The sequence below is a fragment of the Xenopus laevis genome, chromosome 8L, assembly GCF_017654675.1.
Source record: "Xenopus laevis strain J_2021 chromosome 8L, Xenopus_laevis_v10.1, whole genome shotgun sequence".
NCBI lineage: Eukaryota > Metazoa > Chordata > Amphibia > Anura > Pipidae > Xenopus > Xenopus laevis.
The window spans coordinates 72,317,451-72,336,566 of record NC_054385.1 but is presented as its reverse complement, the minus strand read 5'-3'; the positions used below and the strand labels follow the sequence as shown (position 1 = coordinate 72,336,566).

Here is a 19,116-nt window from a genome sequence, read left to right as displayed (position 1 = left end):
ACTCATTGGTGCTCTGTCAGTTCTTTTTGAATAAGAAGACCCTCTTCTCATTTGTATGCAAGCTGAAGAATTCCTGAAAAGGAATTGTATTTTCATGCAATAACTTAAATGTGCCTCTGTGCATCCCACCACCCACCCTCATAAATATAGCACTCCTGATTGCAGGTAGCGCTGTATTTTTAGGACATGCAGCAATTCTATTAGGCAGGAAGACACGGTGTAAAGTACAAAAAAAGGCAGATTGTCTTCCTTTTCATAAATGAGTCTTTTCTAAAAAATGGTCCAACAGCACAAACCTCTATATACAATACAAGGCAATGGAACCCCTACTAACAAATAAAAGCACATGAGTAGTCATAAAGCTATGTAAAAGAAATTAGGCTGCAGCATCTGGTAATGAACTCCCCTGGAATCTTCCAATAGCCATATTTATCAGTTGGGGCACATATATTCCAAATGTTTCGTTTTTCATGAACACTTTATTGCTTTTTATGACTTACTACTGAAGGTTATAGAAAAAACATTATTCACGATATTTGCATTTTAGGGCATGTTTACCCTGAGCAGCTTAAGACATTAGACAAGTATTACAGGAATCAAGCAAGCTGTACCATTACACCTCATCTTCAATTTTGCATAAATGTATTGCAAATATAGAAGACAGTACCTTGTAATTAAAGCCTGAGATTGTTGAATTTGCTAATTTCAGTTAGATCGTTTCTGCTGCCAATCGTAGGCCCGGACTCTAATTAAATTTGATCATATTCCAGAGCTATGAGAGCAGGATAAATTTAATTAAAAGACAAGATATTGGGTCTTCAATCTTTCATACTGAAACTGTGATTGCCGGCAGGGTAATGAGAATACCCAGGGATGGTATTAGTATTAATAAGTATTGTTGTGTTCCCAGTACAAGGTTTAACCCTTTATTAATGGCATAAGGCACATTCTCTTGCAGCTTGTGAGATGTCACCTCATGCCTTGGGCTATTTCCCTTTAATATCTTGGGAATAACAAATCTTTCTCTCTGGAGACTTCATTTTTAATTCTTCAGACTCATACTATCTTGAATTTGTGTTTTGTGTGTTTACCTATAGGGAAAACCCCTTCTACTGAGTCATATAATTTGGTCTGGATAGAAAATACTAAGCGTTCATTTACATTAGCATTTTTTTCTCTGTTCTTGCTAGATGGCAAATCAGACAGTCTGTGCTATTTTTATTTCTGTCTGCAAGTCGAATCTTTAGGCAAGAAACAAATAGGATATTTTTGTATCAATTCACAAATTTCATCCGGCAAGACCATACAACTTTGAACAAAAATGATTTTGATGTTTAAAATAATTAATAAAAGTAAGTAAATCATTTGAGTTACAAAATAAAGATTATCTGATCTGATGCTGATCATTTTACTTCTGATTGACCCTATACCTTAATGAATCCTAATGCACATTGGTTGAAGAATGGACATTAATGGACATTCAAATGTAATGTAATATCCCCCCAAATGTTACTGCGGCTAGAGACTCTCACCAGGCTTATTATACCATACGAAGATCAACACAGAGAATAACTACTTCCTACTCCCCATATGTTCTTCTCTGACTTTGGAACCTCACATAGTGATGGGTAGAGTTAGTGGAAGGATTAACCCTGGTGAAATAATGAATAGATTACTATTCTGTAGGTTAATAGCTTCCTGAGAAAATCCAAAATTCCTATACCTGGGCAAACTTACTCATATAGGAAAGTCAGGTTATGTAAATTGGATATCAGATGAAAACACTTTTTATTACACAAACACTTTTTTCTGACCTTTTCACAGGTCGTTTAGCCATCTGGTCTTCCAGTTTGGGCTGCATAGCTGTTTGCAGTTCAAAATCAGATGGCTACTTAAACAAATATGCAAAGAACAGCATCCCCTGTGCATTAAGGGAGATGGAATATATTCTTGATAAGCTTCTTTAGATGGGAGTTACAAAGCAGCAGCATTGGATCATATGATGTCTTGAATGTTTCTCAGGTTCCTTTGTCACATGAGATTTAATACTAGTTATATTTTTGTCGACACTTCTTGATTTCCAATGTTATTTCTTTTGTAAAGACAGAATGTTGTTTTGTAGGGTTACTTAGACATTATAGGCAGACATAGTGGGGGGCATTTATATACATGGTTTTCAAGCTGTCCCAGGACACAATCCATGCACACAACAGAGCGATTTCAGACATAGGTCCTAGATAGTGATGGGCGGATTTCTCCTGTTTTGCTTTGCCGGAAAATTCGAGAATTTCCCACGAAATGGCAAAAAATGAGCGAAAAATGAATGAAACGTCAATGGGCATCCGTATAGTGTTGACAAATTTATTCACTGGCCATGAAACGCTGAAATTTGACACGAATTTGCGCCAGGTGAATTTATTCGCCCATCACAAGTCCTGGAGTTTTTCTGATCACAAGTTCTATCAGCTTAATTATACCAAATTATCAGTAGGAATTTAATCAGTTATGTTCCACTTTGGAGATTATAATTGCATTGGGGAAATAAGGGTGGCAACTATGTAACAAAATACAAGAATACATGGCATAGAGAATCGGACACTTATGGCATGGCAACTGATTGAAAAAAGCAAAGTTATTCTATACCAAAGCTGTGGTGATGTAACCAATTTAATCTGGATGAAGTGGCAAGCATCTAAATCAACATTGTTCTATAGTACCTGAAATCTGAAATGTTGGCTTAAAGTGATACTGTTTGCAGAAGAAAGTTGGATGTGCTCAAACCTCTCAACCTCTAATTTAAGGAGTGAAGCAACACATCTTTTTACTTATTCATAAAATCGCTCACCCTGTTACTGGGTGGGTCCAGGTGCGAATGCCCCGGACCATTTGCCTAAACAGTGACCTTCACATGCATTTTCAGGTTACTCACCGCTCAAAGTCCTTAGCCCAGGTGCAACGCCCCGAACCAGTAGCTTAGGGATGCCTGAACGACAATGTACTTAGGAGGAGTGTTGGGGGAATAAAGATATTCTTAAAATCACTGCTGATCTCTGGTTTGTGGAAGTGCACGCAACATTGGAAGTACATTAAAGTTATACTGCTCTTGGGGATTATCTGTTAGATCAAGTTTAATTGTGGTGTATGCTGGCAAGGCAAGTGGTGAAATTGGTGAAATTCGATGTGAATGTCTGTCCAGTGATCTGCTTTGCAGATATAAATTATTTACTATATCCATGCCTTTTATTCTTCTTCTCCGTCCTGGGCAAAACCAGCCACAGATATCATGCCGCAAGAGGACAAAATATAATATGTCAGCAAATCATGAGGCAGAAAGAATGAGCCTGAGTCCAGAAAGTGAGAGCAAATAAAAAAAATCAGAGATATAAAACCCAAGATCATGTGCTGGCAGTTAGAATTGTAAACAATGACCTTGTTGCTGCCAACTTGTTCGCTTAAATATCTAATAAAGCTTTGGGCAAGTTGTTAAGTTTTCAAGTACATCATTTGGCAACAGCTTTGTTTCAACTTCAGCATCTCGAAGGAAAATCTGTGTAAAGAAGTGCATTATCAGTGATTTAGCATGGCAAGCCGTCTCATACTTAAAGTTTATTACTATTTGTATTATGTACCTTCACTTCTGACTAAAGATTTGCTCTGTCTACTCATATCATTCACATCAAAATAAACATCTTGGGCTGTAGAACTGCAGACTGACAATGTTTATATAATAAATAAGCAAACTTACTTAGTGGCTTAGTGGGTAGCACCAGGGCAAGGAATGCATATGAATGATTATAATCTCTGTTTTCATGTGTCAGCACTACTAACTATTTTCTCCCTAGACAGTTTAACATTATATTAACCCCTTGTATGTCTAATAATAATGTATACTCATAGGAGCGAAGTGTAGTTTTAGAAGTTCCTTAATATGATTGTACTATTTAGAGTCATTTTCTAGTGTTAGTTATACTTTTCTAATTTAAACACTCCTTACTGAAGTATGGAAGTTTAAACCTATTTTTTGATAAACTTGTGCCTGGTTACAAAATTCCTCGGAGTGCTGCCACTATTTGCTTATATATATATATATATATATATATATATTGGTGTCTAATAAAAGGGCAGCCAAGTTTGGGAGTTTTACTTTGAAAGCAGCTAGTAAGTTGCAGGTAAAACCTAGTCCCTGTGTAAAATGTATAATGAAGCAATAGAATTCTTAATGAATCAGATAAAATTGAGCATAGGACTGGCCAGATATGGGATGACTTTGACGTAGTTGGCCAGCTTAAATATATTGCAATATATGGACAAACAATCCCTGTTTTGTTTAAAGGGTAAGGCATTTTTCAGTAGCAGTATGCACAAAATGTCGCTGTCTTAAATATATTGATAATGGGTTGAGTGCAGAGGAATCTTGTATTTGTCTATATGTATTTTGTGGTCACAGCCTCATTGCACCCCCGCCTAATGGTTTTAAAAACTAGTGGTGAGCACAACTTTCCCTTGTTTAATATCTACAGTTTAGAATGGACCAGCACTCCTGTAGTTTAATCAAACAGATTTATTGACAGATTTATTGACACGAGTGATGTGTCAATAAATCTGTTTGATTAAACTACTGGAGTGCTGGTCCATTCTGAACTGTGTATATACCGTATATATATATAGCAAAGAAAAAGATGCACACCAGGCACCAGGGTTTGTATGGAAAAAGTTAAAATTCCATATTTATTCCATATTTATTGGTTTACATTAAAAAACAGGCCAACGTTTCGATCTGCTCCTAAGACCTTTATCAAGACATCTTGGGAGCAGACCCAAACGTTGGCTGATTTTTTAATGTAAACCAATAAATATGACATTTTAACTTTTTCTATACAAACCCTGGTGTGCACTTTAAATTCAGTTGAGGTGTACCAATATGGTGTCTGAAAAAAGAGAGGGTGTAATCCTGATCCCCACCCACCAAAACTTACTAATTATTGGTGCATTTGGGTAAAGCCTTTTGATTAGTTGATTTGTTAATTGATGTTTTGTTCTGATTGGTGCACTCTTGTTTAAATATTTGAGACATGGCTCTGTTAAGAAGTGTTTGTATCACGAAACGCGTAAGGCTGTGGACACAATAAAACTTTTTCACTTTGAACTAATTGCCTAGTGGAAGATTGCCTTCATTGAGTGCCTGCTCTAAAGAATTTTTGGGTTGTCCGCTCCCCGTGCTGAGGGCTCAGGGCGGTGCACCTGGGCCTCTTCCCCTATGTTCTGAGTACTCACTTTCTACTTGGAGACCCTGATCTCAGATTTATCAGCACTATTAATACCAAGAAATAAATAAAATAAAAATGACCAAATACATGTCATCTTGTATCTCTTTTATTCATTGTTAAATATGGACTTTGTTAATAAATGACGGAGCATGCGACAAAACCTTGCCTTTATGAATATGCTGACATCATTTACGATGAATACATATGGGACTTTGTTACATATAGGGGCTATTTATTATACTGCGCAAAACAATTAACACCAGAAAAAATGGTGTAAAAAGTTGTGTAAAATAAATGGCAAATTGATCAAGGTGTGTTTTACACCGCCCACACACTGGATTTGACACCGTTATTTTAAACCATTTCAGACCATTAAAGTCAATGGGAAAAACTCAAGCAGCAAGCTCCAGCGAAAGAAATAAAATTCTGATGGATGGACGCCATATTTTTCCAAAGCGTTTTCATATGGCTGCTTCCGTTTACACCAGATTGTTTTTCAGAGGTACTCGATCGCTGAAAATCAATATACAACTTTAAGTATAGTACAGTGATTCCTGGTGATATGGTGTGTTTTGTGCTGTTTTTACACAGCGTGATATATAGGTCCCACCATGTACATAGTGACTAGTTTCTTCTCATTAAACAGAAACATTTATCTAAGTGTTAAAAGGAACAGTAACACCAAAAAAATTAAAGTGTTTTAAAGTAATGAAAATATCATTTACTGTTGCCCTGCACTGGTAAAACTGATGTGTTTGCTTCAGAAACACTACTATAGTTCATATAAACAAGCTGCTGTGTAGCAATGGCAGAAATTGAAAAAAATCTCTATTGCACAGGTTAAATAGTGGATAACAGATAACACCATTATGTTCTACAGAGATTATCTGCTGTGTAACCTGAGCCTTTTCTCCTTTGAACAGCTGCCCCCATTGCTACACAGCAGCTTATTTATATAAACAATAGTAGTGTTTCTGAGGCAAACACATCTGTTTTACTAGTGCAGGGCAACACTGCATTATATTTTTATTACTTTAAAACACTTTCATTTTTTTAATGTTACTGTTCCTTCAAGTCAGACTGACCAGCATGTGGTCAGTGACTGTGTCAGGGAAGCATCGCAGTTTCCGTATTTGCAGCCAACCAAAGCAGAACCCCATGACCCCTTGTAATGCTGCAGAGCGCAAGGGGACGTGAAGCTCCCAGGAATAATAACCAGTGCAATTATGGACTTATGCCAAAAGCTCAATCTACACTACAGTAGCTCAAGATCTAACATCGCTTCACTTTCATTCTCAAAGAGCACAGCAGAGGATAAAACCACAAGTCTTTTAGCTTCTATTACAATGTCTGTGAATATGAAATATGTTATTTTTGAATTCTTCAAACAAATAAAACAGGACAGAACATACTGGAATCATTTTATAAATAAAGCTAAAAGGCAAAGATAGTGTCTCTTAAAGGAAAACTATGGCACTATGGTAATCCCCAATAATCCTCTGTTCCTACTGTTATAGACATAGAAACTATATGTAACCGCTCAAATGTGCATTTTTTGGGCTGCCTGTCATATGTGGTAAAAAGTAGTTTCCCATTACTGTCAATGGCAGGAAGCATCAGGGTGAGGTTGGAGGATAACAAGCATTCGTCCTGCAAATGAAATACACTAGTGACTGAACACAATTTTTGCCATTGGCCAAAACATAAACACACAAGCTGCATTAAGAAACAGTCAGAAGCAACTCTCCTACTGTTTTTTTTTTTACTGTTACATATTAATCTGCCTTATCTGACAAGACTTTATCACAGTGTACTTTTCAAAAAGTTCCCTACAAGTTTCCCCAATGACCAGTACTGATGCTGGTAGGGTTGCCACCTGGCCGGTATTTTACCCTGTAAATTCACAAGAATCCTTTGTTTTTCCATTGTTTTCCTTCTGAATCACTGTTAGCCTGATAATGGAACACTAAGGACCATAAATAAGCATTCACTTCATCTACTTAGCATGCTCCCTTCCAAGCCAAGTTACACAGTTTGGAAACCACTGCTATGAATTAGAAAGTCTTATAAAACTAAAAAGGATGTGACTATAACATATACAGTCTTAAAGAAGTACAAACAATGCACAACTATAATAATAAAGCTTAGGGAATTGCAGCAGTTTTCTACTGACTGTTATAGGAAACTCAGAGTGCAGCCCCCTGTCCAGTATTATTGCCTGAACACATACAGGAGTTTTATTATTTAACATCTATGCATCTAGAGCTAACTACTGTATTTCATTGTGGAGTCAATGGTAAGAAACCTGAATTGATTCTTAACTTTTTGAAGGAAACAACTCAGTAGAGGCTAATAAACACCTTTCATGTTATAGCCCTAAATGCTATGGATATTGTTTGCCTGTTTTAAAAAAAAGGAATTGAAACCTCTTGAATAAAACAAACTGTAGCTCCAGAAGACAACAATAAAGAGCCTTCTGCTGCTTAGCTGCTTTGTTACTACTCATTGGAAAGACACATTTGATGTTTGGCCGTATCAGATATAAACTGTATATATTGAAGACTCTGCTTTGCAAGTCCAGCTTTCTTTAACTTGTTTTTTACAATACTTAAAATTCTCCCTTAAGCAACCAGTACTGGTTTATTATATTAGTCATTTGGAATGTTATTTTTGAGCTTCCCCCTCCAACAACAATTTCCCCTCGTCCTCATCCTTTATTATGCAAAACAGTTTACAGCTCAAGTTCTTGATCCCTCCAACGTATTTACATTTTGTTTTCTATCTTGCAACAGGCTGGGGAAATTAAATTTCACTTGCACTTTCTCCCTGTCAAGAGGCTGCAGTCTACAAAAGAAAAGTAATTCACTAAATGAAGGTAATTTGCTTTTTCAAACAAATTCTCACTCGCCACATCTTTGTGCATACTTGACTTTTTCATATTTTTCTTCTAGGCAAGTATCTGCATCTTCACTCATATACTCTAAGAGCTTTCTTTGCTAGCATGGGCTCTATAGAGGCCTCCCAGCTTGGATTTTGTACCAAAGTGTGGTTTTAGCCTACTAGCACATATATTTACTGTGTTTGTTATGTTTTGACCCTTGACTGTTTTCACTACTAGCTACATGGCTGGTGTTGGTCTGTAATGTGTTTGGTTGCTGCCTGGTTAGATACTAGTCTGTATATTCACAAGCCTGTTTTTGTATATCCAGTACTATACTGGGTATTGTTAACATACTCAATAGCAGGAATAATGTGAGTGGTGGGAAATGTAAAGCAGATGGAGCTGTTGAACATCAGAATCTATACAGCGCACTTACACGACGAAAACATTGGTTTGAGCTTCAACAGATGTAAATAGTTTGAACCTAATGTTTTTAAATGAGTGCTGTCCAACATTATCCATACACCAGAATTACAATCTGTTGTACCTACCATTTCATGGTCCAAAGTCTAATATTGGGTAATACATAGGTCTTAGGAGTTCTTGTGCGTCCTGTAGTCTATAATAAAATGTTTAAAGTCTTATGTAGTATTGGTCTGAGATACCTTTGACTTTGGATGGCAAGGCTTAAAATAATATATTGGATTTCCTTAAGTTGGTAGGATCCGAAGAAAAATGAAAAACCTCTGAGTTTAGGAGATATATATGCTCATCGCTCATCGCTCATCGCCTTTGTAAAACTGCAGGGTTGTTTCTTTTTGTTTGACTTAGGACTGTAGGAGGCATGAAGTCATGGCCCTTCCCAAAGACATTGCTTTTATATATTGGCCTCTGAAATAATACCCTGGTACCACATTTTAAAACTCTGTAATGAACTCTTTTTATAGTTATTGGCCATCATTTGTTAAATTTTAAGCAGTTGCATCTTGTAGGTCCTTAGTCATTATTGTCCACATTAGCTTGCACAATAAGCCGACTTGATTTGCTATTTCTGATGCACTGGGTAGGATATGGAGAATATGATATGGACCTGTCTTAAAGAAGAACTAAAGTTTAACAAAAAAGTAGGCTAGGAACGCTGCACTTTATGTTTGTATGCATCTGTACCAGCCCATGTCAACCACATGCTTTTAGCAGGGAAAATATTTATCTCTAAAGATGCCTCTGTAACTCCCCATCTTCTTTTCTGCTGATTCACTGCACAATATGCTGTATATATAATCTAAAAGTAACAATACAAGACTGCTTAGCTATTACTTCAGATTCTCATTACATGGCAACTCAGAAACCAGTGCAATTTGCCTCAGAAGTCAGAACTGAATAATCAGCCCTGTGTCAGATATGTGAACCTCGTTATATGCTTGATGATTTGTGACAACCCCTAAGCATAGCTTCTGGACAGCTTCCCGGGCCACACTGAGCATCTGAGTGTCACTGACATGCCATAATCCAAGATGGCAACCCCCTGTGCACAAGTTTATCGTTGAGCTAAGTAAACTGTGCTACATGTGCTCCTTCATGCAATGGCGGATTAATACTACATGAGGCCCCTATGCTACACTTTCCACAGATCCACCCCCCAATTTCCACAGCCCCCCCTCACTGCTGTTGGACTTGGTCAGGTGCCGTGCTGCTCCCCATGCATGCTTTACGCGTGTCTGTGTGCGCTCAAGCTCTACATGCTGCGTCTGCCTTGGTGCACGGCGGTGACATCACTGGTGCATGCCAAATCCCCGAAGCTGTGCTTGCGTCTTGCTACCTTGCCTAATCCTATATAAGCCAGCCAGAAAACAGGTAGCACCTGTGCAGGAGGGGAGGGGGTGCAGGAGGGCAGCACATCACCCCACTGGGCCCTGCAGCACAGTTACAAAAAGTTTTTTCTAAACAAAATAAAAACATATTGAAAAAGCCCCATGGGCCCCTCAGCACTGTGGGCCCCTTAGCTATAGCCTAGGTTATCCTATGCATTAATTTGCCCCTGCCTCCATGAGGTACAGTATGTTATGTGCTTCAATTCTGGTTTCCTTTCAGATCCATCCTAGACTGCAGTCTCTCTAAATGTGCTGGTACATGGTTGGACATTTGCTGCTGTTAGCAGTCTACTAGCCTATGTATTGGCCCAGAATTATTTTAATAACATCTGAGCTGGTTTGGTTACTAATCAGGCCAGGTACAGATGCATATCATCTGAGGACCCTGTGAATGTGTTTTTTAGCCAACAGTCTTTCTTGGGTCCCCAAGTAATAGAGAAATGGCTAAACATTTATATCAATCCAATTTGACCCATCACTTCCATGACCAATTTGGTCAAAAATCTAATTCATTTGCACATGGTTAATGTGCTGATCTTTGTTTATGGTGAGCTTCTTTCAATAGATCTCTCTTCCTATTTTTCTGTCACATACATCTTCAGATTCCAGTATGCAAGCTTCCAGTTCTGCTAAATTGTATCTTCGTCCATTCTTGCACAGCGTAATAAGCATTAGATTTCCTTTACTATATCCCACTGCACACTGGCTTTCTTCTTCCTTTCCACAGAAACATGTCTCTGTGTTTCCCCCATTCTCCTAAAACTCTAAACTTTAACCTCCACAATCTTGGCATTCCAATTTTCATCTCTTTCTATGCTTTTAAATGTCTCACTTTTTGTTTCCATTTCATCCCTTTGTCTCTCCTCCAGTTTTCATTCCTATGCCCCCCCATCATCCCTGTACTTTATCGTTTCATTCAGTGTAGTGCCTCCATTCTTATGTCTGTTGCATTATTCTGCATCTCTTCCTCTTCGAACCCCTAACACTTCTCTTAGTTGTTCAATAATCTATTATACACTTAGGGAACAGATTTATCAACATGTGAGATTAGAGCTCACCACAGAAAAACTCATGTACTATTCATTCCTAGGGGATTTCTAGAACTCAAACTTTCACGTATTGATAAATATGCTTATAAAATCCATTAGGAATAAATACAAAGTGGGTGAGTTTTTCTGTGCTGAGCTCTAAGCTTTGATAGGGGTAGGCTAAACATGAGGAATGTACCCTGCGCCTCTTATTGTTGCACCCTAGGCACCTGCTTCTTCTGCCTACCCTTAGATCAAGCCTAGAGTTTTACCTCTGTATCTCCACTCTCCCTGTCTGTTTTTCCCTCCTTTCCTAAGCCCACATTCAATTCATGGCACCAATAGTGTGTCCCTTTGCAACCTCTATCTCCCCCCTCTCTTTTCAATTCCCTGTTACCATCACCTACACTTTCCTGTATCCTTCATGGTCTCTAACTCACCCCCACATCTATTCGCTGAACTCTCTCTGCTGCCTTTAATATCCCACTCCCCTTTCACTCTACTTGCCTCTCTCTGCTTTCTGTCCAGCAACATCGATCCTCCCCCCCCAACAGAAATGTGTTCTCTCCATGGCTGCTGAATCTTTGCACACTGTCTCATGCTCAGTCTCCACCTTCAGTGCCCAATCCCTCCATTTCCCCAAGTCCCTGGACCCTCCTGGCTGTGACCTCCTATTATTATTATTATTATTTCCCATGAAGCTGCTGCAGTGCTAAAGATTTCCAACTTGGGCTCCTCCTCCTCCTCCTCTCCAGCAGCTCCCTCCCTGCTCCCCCACCCGAGCCCCAGACACAGGGAACCGGGGATTGGATGAGGTCGGCGCCCAGCTCTTGCTGCAGAAGGAGAGTCTGCCCTTCTCCCTGTTACTCTCCGGGGACCTTGTGGAGTAGGGAAGGTGGGACGAGCACAATGCTAAAGTGGCCGTGGGGAATTGTGTGGGCCATCAACTGAGGAGCCCGGACTGTGGGATTAGCCAGGAGCTGGCATAATGAATGGAATAATCCTCATCCTTTGAATGCTTCCTTTGATTCTTTTCCGAGGCGGGGGCAGCTGCGGGAGAAAAAGGGAAGGCGAGCGCTGGCAGCAGGTGTATGGCGTGGTGCAGAGAGGCTCCAGTGAAAGGTAGGTGCGACAGCAGCGACAGTAGCCGGTCAACACTGCAGTACTGGGCGGGGGGCAGGAAGATGCTGGACGGTAGGGAGGGAGGATGCTGTCCGTGGTGCTGAAGTCGCTGCGGTGGCAGCGGCCGGGAAAGACAAGAATGGCGGCTTATGTACGTGCCATCATCCTGCATCTGTTTGCGTCAGTAGGCATGCAGCCAAGGCGCAGTGTCAGCAAGGGCACACACTATGGACACACAAGAGCAGCACGGAGCCATGCACTGACACTGGCCGTTTTTGGACAGACTTATGATGTCACTTTATTCACTGTAGGTCATAAGACATGCAGTCATTAGTTATTCGTCATCAGCCAGAAGATACCTATCAACATTCTGTATTAGCCAGAAGACATGCTACCATTATCCATTAGTGGTCAGGGTATATCTCACCAGCATTAATTACTGAAAAAGAAGCTATGCTAAGTTATAAACGAGGTCACATCAACATCAAATATCAACCAGATGACACCCATATATGTGTGGCACCAACACACTGTGTCAGATGGGATAGATGCCAAGGAGCCAGGAATAAAGACATAAACCGATGGACAATACATTGGCTACACACACTCACAGATCAGACAGGACTGGAGATACCCCAGTTCCAAACAGACAACATTATATTATAAAAGCTAGAAGACAACAGACTAATTCAGTTGTGAAAACATAAAGCCAGCGCTCAATATCAGACTAAAAACATGGCGGTACATAGGTGACAATATACCTGCATGAAGTGTTAAGCTGAATAAAATTACTCTTAAGTTGTCAGTCAAAAGGAATCACATCCAAAACACTGAATTCTTCATATGATTTGCTCCCAAAAGAGAGCCTGAGCCAGGTTTACAACACTCAATACCATTTAATAGATATGCTACTCCCAAACAGCATCAATGTAGAGATATCAGTTAAGAGATATTCTTATGTGCTGTGTCCAGCAGGAGCCATGCCACAGTAGCACCATCATGTAATAATAGCAAAGAGGTGACATGATATAAAGCTATCAGCTAGGAGGCGCTCTTCTAACTTGTACTATAAGACAAGCTTATCCAATAGATATGCTAACCACATATAGGTATCAGCCACCAAACCTACAATTATGCAGAGGCAGAAGAGATAGAAGCCAGGAGTCATAAACCAGACATGCAAGAAATCATCAATTCCCCACCATTCATATTACCATCTGGAAACATAAAGAAGTGAGAGAGAGAGAGAGAGAGAGAGAGAGAGAGAGAGAGAGAGAGCACATTACTAACTTGCAGCTCACTGTCAGGAACATACACATGACATTTAACAAAATATACTGCCAAATATGGACTCACCAGAATATAGTAGTAATTAGATTTGTGAATATTACAGTCAAAAACTAGTTAACAGAAAAACATCATGCAAAATGACCTTACACACAATATTTTATACACGGGATTGTTTATTGTAAATGTGACACAGATGTCACCAGTCTATGGTAAATGTGCTACTAATCTGCGTGTAAAATGTATTGGCTATAACGCATTATTACAAGAACACCGAAGAAAAAGACAGAGAATGTGAAGTCCAAAAGCCTTTACACAATATATGCATACTGAATGCATTTGTACGTTTGTGCACTTGTATGTGTTGAAATGTATATTTGTGTTTGTATGCATATATTGTAGCTTAAGCATGTGCCATTGTGTATACATGTACATAATCTTATGAGTGTGTATCAACAAACTGTATATATTATTTCATATGTTTGTATTTGTGCGTATAAATTATTTATGATATTTAATTATGTATGCTTGTATGCACTCTAGTGTCACTGTATAAAATATATATATGTGTGTCAAGATTTGTTCCTGTACATCTGTTTGTGTGCTTTTGTTTGTAATTAATACTTTATGTTTTGAGGTGTAGATGTGTGTGTTTGTGTGTGGAAGGGACCTTGAAAATGTATCTTTCTCAAGTAGTCTTGGAGAAGTAATTTAATAGCTAAATCTTATCAGCTTCAAAGTCAGCACTATATAGCATGTTACATCAGAAAGCATAACTCTATTTCTACCTCTTTTAGCAGTTACAAGGCCTTGGCCTCTCCTATAAGTTACAGTGTCTCTTTTAGCATAAAACCTTTGATAGTGGGCTTCTTTTCCTCTGCCATTCATTCAGTAGTTCACATAATCTGTTAGTGTCCTCTACCTCTTCCTAGTTTTGGGTAAAATGGGTAGGGGTTAGCTTTTCCCATTCTTAGTTGTGGTTATATAGTGACAAACGTGTGTGATTTTCTGACTTGAAGCCTTAATTTATATAGTCATGCCAAGTCTCAAGTACTGAATCGTCACCATCCTTAAATAATGGCATTCTGTTTTGGTTGGTGCAAACCATTTATGTAAAACATGATGATTTACCTTCTTAAGAGTCGAGCCTTCAGTCTCTCTGTCTGTCTGGTATGCATTGGTTTGTATCTCATACACCCAGATGCTCTGTAAAGGTGGCCATACACCAGCAGATTTAATTTTACGATTCTGGCCCTTTAGACCGATTTGGCAGTAAATATGACTGTGTATGAAGACCTCCAACAGGCTCACCAGACTGATACCTGACCAAAAATCTGCCAGATGTCAATTGGGCAGGTTTAATTTTACCGTCAGTTCAGGGACCACATCACTTAGTAAATGTGGCCCTCGCGGCTGCAGGGGGGCCCAGGAGGTATAGGGGCCCCATGAGGCCCTAATTCATATATAATTTTAATAAATATACTTAAAACAGGTCAACTTCTAGACATTTTGGGGGCCAGAAAAATAATTTGCTGTGGGCCCAGTAATATCTAGTTACTCACTGATTGCTCGTATACCTGTCATTGTAATCAATCATTTGGCCCTAGGGCTAACGATTAGTGATGGGCGAATAAATTTGTCAAAATTGATGCGGGTGTCAAAATTTGCATTTTCCCCCTTTTTTTGCAGTTTCTCAAATTTTCCGGCGAAATGGGACAAATTCGCCCATCCCTACCAATGATCAGATTAAAGCCCAATAGGTGGGCATGTCTGGGAAAGATCTGCTTGTTTGGCTAACTCGACAAACAAGAGGATCTTATAGTGTATGGTTTCCTTAATAGTTGTATGTTCCCATAGGTGCTGATGTGTTGGGTCTTCTGATTATAATGCATTGGTTGTAGAAACTGCCGGAACTAGGGATAGACAGAAGATTCACTTGCCTAGGGTGAAACAATGAGGGGTGCTGGGCAGGTGCCTGTTGAAGGGCCCTCTGCCTACCCCTTGTCTGGGTCACATAAACTGGTATATTTACCCTTCTTGTATATTTCTGGTCTCCGAACCCTTGTTTCCATCCAAAACAAAGTAATCAGTCAATCCAAGTAGATGGGTGAAGAAACCAATCAGCGCAGGTGTACTGCTGCAAGGTGCTTTTATTGAATACACGACATGTTTCGAGCTTAAAAGCTCTTTATCTTGATAAAGAGCTTTTAAGCTCGAAACATGTCGTGTATTCAATAAAAGCACCTTGCAGCAGTACACCTGCGCTGATTGGTTTCTTCACCCATCTACTTGGATTGACTACCCCTTGTCTGGGTTTGCATTCTCCCTAGTTCCCAGGTTCTCTGAGGATGTTTATTTTCTGCTCGTCCCCTCCTCCACACACATGCGCATGTTTGCAAGCGTGCATGATGGGGAGCGAGGGGTCAGCCAGGTTGCCTAGAGTGCCTGATAGGCTTGACCCGCCCCTGGTTGTAGGTATTTCTTTTATTCTCAGGTTCCAAAGAGTGTTGAATTCAAATAATGTACATTGCCAGTACGTGTCAGATCTGGCCAAAAATGCTTTGAGTCACACTTTCCTAAATCTTAAAATTCTAAATTTTGCACATCAGTGTCAAGGTTTAGTCTTCTTTAGGATCATTTGAAGGTTAAGCTAAAAGGTTTTTTTGTGCAGGCCCTTTAGGACTATCTGATATTTCATGAGAGTTTACCTTTGTGGGACACTTAAATTAGGACACTCATGCTTTCTGAACTACCTATTGAGGCAGATTTAAGCTTGACATATTAAAAGAATTCATACAATGAGGGTGTTAATTTCCAAACTGTTAAATATTGATCATCCAGCTACACTGTAGTGGTAAGTCTATTCCTACACATTGCATCTTCACAGTAAAAATAAGGCTTCATCTTTTCTATCATGGAAGTTCCAGTTCCTCTTAAAGTCACAATCCTGTGTTGTCTTTGGTGTAAAGATTCCATAAGCTCTAAATGTTGGGGTTTAACAGCAAGGACATTGGGCCAAGAAACACATAGGGGCAGATTTACTAAGGGTCGAATATCGAGGGTTAATTAACCCTCGATATTCGACCAGGAACTAAAATCGTTCGACTTCGAATATCGAAGTCGAACGATTTAGCGCAAATCCTGCGATCGAACGATCGAAGGATTATTCGTTCGATCGAACGATTAAATCCTTCGAATCGAACGATTCGAAGGATTTTAATCCAACGATCGAACGAATATCCTTCGATCAAAAAAACGCAGGCAAGCCTATGGGGACCTTCCCCAGCTGCCGAACTAGGGGGTCGAAGTTTTTCTTAAAGAGACAGCACTTCGATTATCGAATGGTCGAATAGTCGAACTATTTTTAGTTCTAATCGTTTGATTCGAAGTCGAAGTAGTAGTCGAAGGTCGAACTAGCCCATTCGATGGTCGAAGTAGCCAAAAAAACACTTCGAAATTCGAAGTTTTTTTAATTCGAATCCTTCACTCGAGCTTTGTAAATGTGCCCCATAGTGTGGGTCGAAACGAATGTGTAATTTCAACACACTGTAAATATGCAAAACAGATTTTCGTAATTGTATGGGGATTAGGGGTGAAGATTTATTGTGGACCCAGTAACTTTTCTTTTAGTGAATGCTACTAAGTATTTTCTTCTACGATGCCAGTGTTGCCCAAACTGTTCATGTGAGGTCAGTCAATTTGCTGCTGTGCAGTTGCACACGAGTTTCTAGATTCTATAAATTGAAGGTATATTTCCTGTTCAATTCATAAGGCTTTGACCTCTCTTTAATAGTGGGAATTCTCTCTGTTGTCTGTAATTTTCTTGCTTCTCATTTTGAAAGTTCTTATATTAAAACAACAGTTGCCAACACAAAAAAATATTAGCATGGAAAATTCAGAATTCATCAAAATGTTATTAACTAGTGCACCTGTACTATGTATTGTCTATTTTATTGACAAGGAGAGTTTGATTTCCTGTCGTCCATTGTGCTATTCAATGCTAAACTATAAAGACTTCCAGTAATATGAAGTAACTCTCATGGGTATAAGAAAAGCCCAGGTGCTCAAGAGTAGAAATATAGATGGGAAGTCAATCTTGGCTGTTGCACAGAGGACCTCACTACTAATGGATTTGTAAAAACAAAGTAGAATGTATTTGTAAAAAGTAATTCCAGGATAAATGCCTTCTTTCTTGAAATTTCCAATAATTGCTATTAGTAGTGGGGTCCTCTGGGTACCAACCAAAATTGGTTTTGTACAGATTTTTCTTTTGATATTGTTATATCTATAGGAGCAAAAATCGCACATACAAGTCACTTGCTGAAAATGTTGCTTTGTATATAAACCTGCATTTATTTTAAACATACCGTAGCTAAGTGATCTACAGTATTCTCAAGAGTCAGTGCTGGTTGTGGTGAAATTGGCTAGTAAATTGTTTGCAAATATAAGTCTGCTGTGTGCACAATGCTTTTCCAACCTAGAGCTTGTACCAAGATCTGACCCATACACACAGAGCCATCTGCTGGAACTGTACTGTTTGCAGCTCTCACAACATCTGTCTTAATATTGCTCATTTTTAGCTAACTGCGTAAAGGCTATGTTTTGCTATAAGAATTGCTATCATTAATTCTCTTTGACCCCCTACAGTGAGGTCATCCTCTGTTACCTACATCCCCTATTATCTGTCCTTCAATCTCATTTGTATCCAGGAGGTGATTATCCAACCTGGTCACACACAGTTTGTTGTGGTAGGCAGATGACAGATGCACAACATCACAGGAATAATATATGAGGTGAAACAATGCTTAGCAGATATTGATTCCGGTAATGAATTGTTGGAATTATCAAGAATGTGATTGAAAACGGTAGAGCAGCTTTCAATGTAGCCATCAGTCCTGAGGCTGAACAAAATGGTGGCGTCTATGGAAAATATTTCTATTTCATCAATGTCATGTTGTCATCTACAAAACGAATCAGAAAACATGGAATATAGGTGCGGTATATTGGAAATCTGTTGTATCTTGCTGTAGTTAGAATTATTACAGTTAAGAAATACAGATACATTAAAAACTCTGTCACTGAATGATTTACTTTCAGCAGACAGCCAGTTACAGACCTGTTCTGAATTCTTTAGTTGAAAAAATGTGTTTTAATCCTGAAATGCCATATAATATGTAGTTATGTAGTAAACATTCAGACAGGAATACCATAGAGGATGGCAGAATAGTGACCCAAGAAATATAAAAAAGTGTCTTTTATTATCCTAATTTGCAAACTAGAATCACATTTGTAATGATAAAAAGATAAACAACCTTCTGGATTGGAATTATTATAAAACACAGTTATAAGTGCATAGGAATGAGGTAGGGATGCACCGAATTCCCGGTTTTGGATTCGGCCAAACCCCTGAAACTGGCCGAATACTGAACCGAATGTGAATCCTAATTTGCATATGCAAATTAGGGGTGGAAAGGGGAAACCATTTTTTACTTCTTTGTTTTGTGACAAAAAGTCACACAATTTCCCTCCCCGTCCCTAATTTGCATATGCAAATTAGGATTAGGATTCGGTTCGACCGAGCAGAAGGATTCAGTCGAATCCTAAACTGAATGCTGGATTCGGTGCATCCCTAAAATGAGGTATTGGAAGGATGTCCCATG

General features: G+C 39.0%; 1 protein-coding gene across 1 annotated transcript in view; it reads left to right on the top strand.

Moving 5' to 3' along the window:
* The first annotated feature begins 11,657 nt into the window (after positions 1-11,657).
* Positions 11,658-19,116, top strand: part of lrfn1.1.L (leucine rich repeat and fibronectin type III domain containing 1, gene 1 L homeolog) — a 54,370-nt gene continuing 46,911 nt past the window's right edge. Inside the window, exon 1 of the mRNA XM_018230314.2 lies at positions 11,658-12,169. The gene's annotated coding sequence lies outside the window, so the exon portion shown is untranslated. The remainder of the gene's footprint in view (positions 12,170-19,116) is intronic.